Source organism: Emydura macquarii, unplaced genomic scaffold (assembly GCF_026122565.2).
Source record: "Emydura macquarii macquarii isolate MOO-44397 ecotype Brisbane River unplaced genomic scaffold, CSIRO-AGI_Emac_v2 contig_67, whole genome shotgun sequence".
Classification (NCBI taxonomy): Eukaryota; Metazoa; Chordata; order Testudines; family Chelidae; genus Emydura; species Emydura macquarii.
Window position 1 is genome coordinate 96,930 of NW_027130204.1, and position 9,441 is coordinate 106,370.

The window sequence follows — 9,441 nt, forward strand, 5'->3', positions numbered from 1 at the left end:
GCCTGTTGTGATGGTGATTTTTATGTTGCAGGCCATTGTCCATGGACTGCTCATTTTTTTTTTTTTTACCGTTCACCCCAGGATAAAGTAAAGAGGGAGAGGAAGATTTCACTGTTTGCTGACACCATAACAAAATGGGCCAGACCCCAGCTAGTCTAAATAGAAGTAGCTCAATTGAAGTCAATGGAGCTATGCTGAATGACACTAGCTCTGTCTCTCTCTGGTCTCTTCCTTCATAGACACAGCTGTTTGCTTTGATCCCTTTCCTTCCTGTCACTGATAGTTCTCCTCCTTATCTAATCCTGGTATGTCTTTGCTGGAGGCTTCATGCCCAGGTCAATCATACTGCTGTGCAACCCTTCTGCCAGGTGGAATCAGCAGCAACAAGAGCTGAGTTCAGTTGCTAGGGTTCTTCTCAACACTATAAGAGAAAACTGGCTCAAGCCCACACTCAGTAATCTGGAAAAACTAAACACCACCCCTGGTGCCTGTCAGAGGCAGTACTTCCCCATTTGCAAGCACTGAGGACTGGTCTACACTACACAGTTAGTGGACATACAGCAGCTTACATCGACCAGATGATGTCAGTGTCTACACTACTGCCTTCCTCCCACCGATGTAAGTGCCCCACTACACCGACACCATAGCTCCACCTCCACGAGAGATGTAAGGCTTATGTCGGCGTGGATCGGGCAACACAGTGCCTGTGTAGACACTATGTGCCTTACATTAGCTGTTGGCTGTCTTGACAATTTCATGGCAGGAGGTAACCCCCACAGTTAGGGCAGAATAAGCACAGGTTTGCTGCCCTTTACTCGTACAATAAGGATAACAACATTTCATTACCTCTGCATTCGAATACTAGAGTGATTTGTAACCCAGCTAAAATTGATCATTTTGGCAAAGCAGCTCTATCCTGCTGCACACCTAGGCAGAGTAGGAGTGTCTATGCAAACACAGTCTGCTCCGGAAGTCTTTTCCCCCAGTGCGTCACTTGATGTCAGGGGAGAACTCATTCAGACCCTGATTACAGCTGTAGTTCTCACAACTGAGCCATGGCCAACAGACAAGGCACAGACAAAAAAAAAGCAATTCAAAGACACCCTCAAAGTCAACAAGAAGTGCAATATTGACAAACTCATGGGAAACCCAAGTCCTCGACCAACCAAAATGAGAAAGGACCTTGTGGCAAGGATCCCAGTATTTCCTGTTGTCTTCCCAGCAAGACAACAGGAAATGGAGAAACAGGGAAAGAGGAAAGAACCGACTGCAGCCCGACTCAACAATCCAGATCTGCCCCTTCCACCAGGAAATGTCTGCCCCAACTGTGACAAGATCTGTGGATCCTGGATAGGTCTCATTAGCCACTTGCAGATCTACGAGTGATAACTGGCTATCATTTTATGGAAGACAATCATCCTAGAACTCTGAGGGATTGCCGCCGCTGCAAGCTGCAGTGTGGCCAAAAAGTGATGAAGGCAGGTATAACCAAGGCCAGATCATCATCTACCAGCATAGAATGCAGTCTCCTAGCTAAACAGATGAGAGACAGCATTACTCATGGATGATGCTGTGTGAGAGCTTAGTGTTGGTGAGGAATCAAACTGTACAGAAGTCTGTATACAAGTTCCTATGTTAGTAAGCAGGTAACTTGATTTTTCATTCTTGGGTCTGTTTTCCTGTTCCGACCTTTGCGAATGCCATTCTGGCTTATTAGCAGGAAGATTAACATAGGAACTACAATTCAGGTAATCATTCTTACCTGAGCTGGGTTTGAACCAAATGCCCTGCTCCTAACTCCTGAACTTTGGACTTTCTAGTGAGCAGAACCAAAACTGTGCCTCCAAACATCCCATAATTTTGAGGTGTTTAAAATCCAGATCAGAGTCTGAATTTGGTGGTTAGGGCCCACCTCCAATTCAGTTAACTGAGCTTCCAAGTCATAAATACCAAAAGGTCATATGACCAAGTCTATCAAATCTATACTTAATGGGCCAAATCCATACTTGGAGTAACTCCACTGAAGTTAGCGATGCTAAACCAGAGGTGAATCTGGCCCACTATGACTTGCTTGCCAGCTTAAAGAAGCAACAAGTTAACAGGTCCCAAATTCTTGATAATAGAGTACAAAGTTCATAGCCCCAGCCTTTTCCGTCACTGAGTTGGGCTTCTTTGCAGAAAGGTGCTGATTTGTTGACTGTTCACAAAGAGTTTCAATTTCATTTGCACTGGTTCTGGGATCCGGCGCCTGGCTCTCTAGCAAAACACCATCAGTCATTTTGACTCAAAAATCAAACTTTCAAGTTAAACAGTAGCAAAAGTTTTAATATAGGCAAATGTAAACACTTCATAACAAAGAAAGTGGGACCATACTTACAGGATGGGAGACTCTCCTGGGAAACAGTGACTCTGAAAGCAATTTGTGGGTCCTGGTGGATAATCAGTTGAACATGAGCTCCCAATGCAACTCTGTGACCAAAAGAGCTAATGCGATCCTGGGATGAATAAACAGGAGAAACTTGAGAGGGAGCAGAGAGGTTATTTTTCCTCTGTATTTGGCACTGGTGTGAATGTTGCTGGAATACTGTATCCAATCCTGGTGCCCACAATTCCAGAAGGATTTTAATAAATTGGCATTCAGAGAAGAGCCCTGGAAGTGATTAAAGGATTAGAAAACATGCCTTATAGTAGACGCAGGGAGCTCAATCTAGTTTAACGAAGAGATGGTTAAGGGGTGACTCAATCCCAGTCTTTACTAGAGCTTTCTCTTGGCATAAGGAACAGAAAGTTGAAGTTAGACAAATTCAGACTAGAAATAATGTGCAAATGTTTATCAGTGAGGATTATTAATCAGTGAAACCACGTACCAAGGGATGGTGGAGTCTATGTCACAATCAGATATTTCCAATAAGACTGCATTGAAACTGAAACTCTTTTTAACAGTGTGGGGGGGCTAATGAAAACATCTGACCTGAAAAAATTCAGTAAAAAAGTTTGGAGATTATGAAGGGTCTCATTTTGATACTGTTTAACTTGAAAGTTCGGTTTTTTTTCTGAGTAAAAATGAAATATATTGAAATGAAATGTTTGACCCCCACACACACTTGAATATTTTTTTTTAGAGTTTTGGTTTGTGACATTTTTAGACTTTTTGTCCCAGTTGGGATGGGGGGGGCGGGGGAGGGGAGATTTTTTTGAAATGTCAAAAATTCTTGCTGATTGGGAAAACTACTTCCTGCCATGCGCTAATTTTGACCCGGAGAAGACTGGGTGGAAGATCTGTATTTTTATGAAAACACCCTATCTGGGGAACAAGGGAAACTGAGGCAGTAGGGTAGCTGAAGCTAGACAGGTGAGCACTGCTACAGCAGTGAAGTAATACAACTTGTGTTATGTTACATGTTGTGAAGCATTTCCTTAAACAAAAGAAACCGAGACTTCAGATGTAAATAAGAATAATGGCTCAGAGAACCCTTTCTGGTGCAAATACCAGCAGGGCAGGAAAACTGTCTGAGGATATCCTAGCAGAGTTTCCCCTGAATCATTCTAAGGAGTGGGGTGTTCCCTACCAAAGGAGGCCCTATAGAATCCTGAAGGAGCTGCAGGAGATGCAAGCATCATCCCCGTGTTTTTGCATTGGTTCTGGGACCCTGCGCTTGGGTCTCTAGCAATACACCTGCAGTGAAAACACATGACCTCCTCTGGGTCCAAGCTGCCCCAGAATGGAAAGAGAAACTCTGTGGAAAGATTCATGTTCTGGAACTGGTAGGAATCTCACCTGATCATCTGTACTGGTGAGTTTCTGCCACTGGAGTCTGAAATCTCACAAGCTGGTCTCATGAGACTTCTATATGGCCAATCCTAGTCCTGAACTCACTGTCCTAATGCTTTCCCTCAGCCTGTCTTTGAACCCTAGTTAGTGCCAGCCATTGAACACCAAACCCCCAGTCTTACTACCATCTGGATCCACACTGGAGCACCGACGCCTCTGCAAGAACAGTGAGAGAACACGGGTGGGAGAGGGAAAACACATGCACGCTACAGTGAAATACGTTGGCAGTGGAACCAAATAACCAGACAGAGAAGGATGGGTGTGACCAGTGAGCTGGAGGTCTGCAGCCAGGATGTGGAAAGGAAGTATGGTCAGGAACTCTCCAAACCATTCTGTATCTGAATGCTGGCTGGGGAATGGCAGGCGGCATTAGGCAACAAGAAACCAAGCCCTCAGCATAATTATCAAGATTTTAGTCCCCCTAACCAAAGGGCTGATATTTCCCACCAGCCTCAGTCCCTCAAGCATTGTGTAGCTCAGACAGAAGTATGGGAAGGAGACTGTTCTAGCAGATGTTGTACCTTCCTTGATAAAAGGAAACCAGCAGAGACCTTCAGAGCAACAATGGATGGGTACGAGCCTCAAAGCCTGAGCGCCCATTTTCAAAAGGGGCTTCGTAGGATGTCAATAGGATGTAGGCTCCTAAAACACTTAGGCACTTTGGAAAACCTTTACCCTGCATTCAGATTTGAGCCCTTCCAACATTGGCAGTGTTTGGATCCAGGGCTTTGGGCTTCTCTTTACATTAACTGCGCACAGCTTGAGTGTGACAGCGAGTGCAGCATTTAATGTTCCTGGAGCCTGATCCAAAACCCACTGGAGTCATTTATCCTGCTGAGCAACTTCATAAAGCACAAGAGTGAAGCTCAGCATCACCAGAACCCTCCCCTCATATTTTGTCTCATTTTGATGAGAACTTTGAGCCTATTCAATCATTTACAAATTATGGGAACAATGGAGAACACAAGTGTACAAACCCTAACTTTTGTTCCAAAAAGCGTCCCTTGGATTGAACTAAAACATAGTACAGTACAACCTGCCAATGCAAGAACTGAAAACAATATGCCCAGAATTTAATCCACACTTTCATTTGTTAATATATTTATTTTCTTTCTAGTCTTGCATTAAAAGCTCAGGATTTCACTCCTACTTAACGCCGGTTTAACACCACATAACTCCTTGTGAGCATTTCAGTTCAGACCAATATGGGACAGTAATACCAGGAATTATGGACTATTTCAACCACTCAGGCCTGATGTGCAAAATTTTCAGAAGCACCTAAGGGATTTAGGAGTCTAAGGTTCATTGAAAGTCAATGGGACATAGGCACTTTAGAAAATTTTGCTCTGTGGAAGGTATCCTCTGGCGTAGACAGAGAAGAAAAGTGAAGTGAGTGGCTGCATTTCTAACATGCCACAGAGGCTGGTTTCCTTTAGTGTGACAGGAGTCCAGCAGCATGGGTCACAGACCCTAGTTTGGGTCATGGACAGGTTGAAGAATGGGGAAGAGTCTGACATAGTCCCAAGTCCGTTTTGAATGTTTTGCTCCTCCAGAGAGGTGCGTCGTGTGTCATTCTGAATAAATGCTGCTTTCTGATCTTAGAAGGCGAGTTTGAAATGGCAAAACCTGGGCAGCCTCTGTCCCCGGAAACACAAACATCTAAGGAAAAGGTAGAAAGAGGAGAGGTGTGGAGAGTGGCTGTGATGCAACTGAAACTAGGATTTTAGAATCTAGGTAGATGAGACAGACACAACAACAAGCATCTGACTGTGGTTAAGCATCTGATGCAGCAGGGCTCCCATATGCTACTGATAACACTGCTTCCATTCATCAAACCCAGATTGTTTCATATGCAAAGTTTGGTGAAGCCAACAAGTCTGCTTTTGACAGAGCAAGCAGGTTTTTGCAGCTAGCCTTTGACGCACTGAAAATAGAACTGTTTTTAAGAAGTACCAACAGGGCTGAGAAGACAGAATCGTTCATAGGTAGCAAAAGGGTGAGGTTAGGTCTTTCTGAGGAGAGCAACTACACAAAAGAATAAAGATTTTCAGTCCCTTAGCAAAGCACCACCTTTTTCTTCCCTACCTTATAGGACTTATAGTAACATTAAAATTACCATTACATGGATTGTTTCCAAAGTATGGTGAAAAGATAACAGCTGAAAGGCCATATAGAGAATCTCTAATGAACATATCCTCAGCAGCAAACTAAAGTGGACAGAAACAAAACTGAGAGAACAATGAACATGGAAGAAGGGTTAAGGAGACCCCCTGCAAAACTATTTTTGAGTAACAGAGTGGCATGGTAAATGGACCATCAATAGTAAGGGTTACAATTGGGTGAAATGACAACAAGATGTAGGTGTTGAGTATGGTGCCATCTGGCAATTATTGCAAGAATTGGTCCCACAGAGACTTCATTACAAGGGCCGTACGGTAGCCCATTGAAGAACACAGAAGGAGGATACATGGAAGCATTATAATCCCTTGAGGTAGCCATTTTACATTGCTCAGATAATCACATTAAAGTTAATTTTTTAAAATAGTAAAAATATCTATCTTGCTGCAGACACCATGAATATTTATGGGCCGTGGCATAATAAGTAAAATGCTACTGAGTAACCCTGCAGTATTCCCGAGGGAGTCGGTCTGGATGGAGAGATGAAGTTTTTACATTCATGGTATTTTATTTTATTGCTGACCACATCAAGACCTCACTTCATCACTTAATCTGAGATCTTTACAGTATAGGATTCTTAGGGTAGGTTGTTCACTGTTAGCTATCTTCATACAAGTCAAGGTTGCAGAATGCAATCTCTGAATCTAAAATTCTACATCTCAGTTGGTGCAGTTTTTATTCAGTGCCCTGGAGCAAACCATTAATATTGAGCTCATGGTGTAGATGGGTCTAGACCAAGCCTCCAGATCTGAATACTGCCGATCCAGCTTCAGATCTGAACCTTCCACCTCATACCCATTGGTGATTCATATAGTCCACAGCCAAAAGATGTGGTAATCTAGTCTGCCCTCCTGTCTAAGATGGGCCAGAGAACTTCCCCCAGAATAATTCCTATTTGAACTAGACCACATCTGGAAGAAAAACTTCCAATCAGGAGAGGGCTTTTGTTGGCCTAGATCTTTCTTGGTCTTACATTCCTCTGGTGGTGATAGAGTGACACTTCTGGATACTTCCCACTGATAACCATCCATGGCTCTAGTAGCACATGTGACAGAGAACTGGGCATTACCAGTGCAAAACCACTGAGCCATTGTGTTTTGCCAGTGATTTCCTTTCCCTGGCATGATGCGGCATCTTTCCTTGAAGAAGTGAGTCCTTGCTTTCTCTTTCTCTCTCCAGAGAAGAGCGTGTTGAGGGAGAATCCTTGCTGACTCAGTGGCAAGTACCCCTGCCACCTTTAGGCCCTGGGCTGGGGTTCAGAAGAGCAGGGAGGGCCTGGGCCCCACTACCCCAGGTGCCACACGTTCCTTGATGGCGCCTCACTCCCCCAATGGGCCAATAGGCCCCTCTGTCCTCCAGAATTGGGACACACTGGTGAATCAGACCACTAGGCAACGCTACCCTGACCCAGAAGGGCCACTCTCTGACTCTGGCCATTGGGCCATACTGCCTCGCACCCCCCAGGCAGTGATACTGACTCTGGCCATTGGGCCATACTGCCTCGCACCCCCGGGCAGTGATACTGACTCCGGCCATTGGGCTTTACTATCTTGCTTTCCTTGAGCAATTAGACCCCCAAAGGGAGAGGGGGGACCTAACTCCTCAACAGGAATGTTTGCTCAGGTACAAGGCAGCAGGGTAGAGGGCATGAAGCTGAGAGCTGGGAAAAGTAGAAGAAAGGAGGCATGACCGGAAAGGATAGGGAAGTAAGTAGAAAGGAAGGTTCTAACGTATCTCCTAAGGGTGATGTAAGTATGAGGCCTGTGGACGTGCCCCTGGAATCAGGGAGCAGCGTCCGGGTCTGGCTCCCTCTCTGGGTCCTCCTCAGAGGGGGACCAGCCCTCCCGGCTACCTCCCACTGGGAGCCGTCTTGCGCCTTTCTCAAGGCAAGCAGTCTATAGCCAGGCCCTCAGGCAGGGCTGGCGAGGCAAACAGTCTATAGCCAGGCCCTCAGGCTGGGCTGGCGAGGCAAACAGTCTATAGCCAGGCCCTCAGGCTGGGCTGGCGAGGCAAACAGTCTATAGCCAGGCCCTCAGGCTGGGCTGGCGAGGCAAACAGTCTATAGCCAGGCCCTCAGGCAGGGCTGGCGAGGCAAACAGTCTATAGCCAGGCCCTCAGGCAGGGCTGGCGAGGCAAACAGTCTATAGCCAGCCCTCAGGCAGGGCTGGCCCTCAGGCAGGGCTGGCGAGGCAAACAGTCTATAGCCAGGCCCTCAGGCAGGGCTGGCGAGGCAAACAGTCTATAGCCAGGCCCTCAGGCAGGGCTGGCGAGGCAAACAGTCTATAGCCAGGCCCTCAGGCAGGGCTGGCGAGGCAAACAGTCTATAGCCAGGCCCTCAGGCAGGGCTGGCGAGGCAAACAGTCTATAGCCAGGCCCTCAGGCAGGGCTGGCGAGGCAAACAGTCTATAGCCAGGCCCTCAGGCAGGCAGGGCCCTCAGGCAGGGCTGGCGAGGCAAACAGTCTATAGCCAGGCCCTCAGGCAGGGCTGGCGAGTCTATAGCCAGGCCCTCAGGCAGGGCTGGCGAGGCAAACAGTCTATAGCCATAGCCAGGCCCTCAGGCAGGGCTGGCCAGGCCCTCAGGCAGGGTTTATAGCCAGGCCCTCAGGCAGGGCTGGCAGGGCTGGCGAGGCGGTGGTGCAAGCCGCTCTCTGGAGCGGCACGGCGGGGAAGGCTTCCTCACGGACGGTAGGGAAGGGGGGAGGGAGACGCAGGCCCGCCCGTCTCCACTGCGTCCCAGCCCAGGGCCCTGATAGCGGCAACAGCATTTGCCGCTGGGTCGGTGGGGCTCCAGCCGCAACACACCGCCCAGGTTGCCCCTGACTCAGCCACTATCGTGCGGCTATCCCTGGGCTTCTTCCTCCCCGAAACCCCCGCTACCTGTCTCCTCTGGGTCGCTGAGGTAGGGTAGACCGGCTAGGCCCTCATTGTCCACAGGTGGCAGATCGGGTAGCTCCATGGGCTCGTCTTCGGGGGGTAGCTCCTCCAGGTCCTGCGGCCTCCAGGCCCCGGGCAGAGCCGGTAGATCCTCGGGGTCCCAGGCTCAGCACTGCTCTGGCAGGTCTGGTTCTGTCTCCCAAGCCCCGGGTGTCTCCGGGGGGTTCTCCTCCGGCTCGTAGTCCGCTGGGAACCCCGACGGGCCTTCTTCCGGCTCCCAGGCCGAGGGGGTCTCTGGCGGTCCCTCCAACTCCCAGGCCGTAGGGTACCTGGGAGAGGCTTCAGTCGATCCCCAGGCTGGGTTTAAGGCCGGCCACTCCCTCTCAGCCCGGCTCCCCGGCCCGGTCTTGGCTAGGAGCTCTGGAGGAGATGCGTCCTTCCCCTTCGGCCGCCTCCTCTCCACTGAGCTCGCCGGCCGGGCTCTTAAAGGCCTAGCTCCGCCCCCCTGCTTCCGGTCAGGTGGGGCCACTGGGGCCTTTAAAGGCCTAGACCCGCC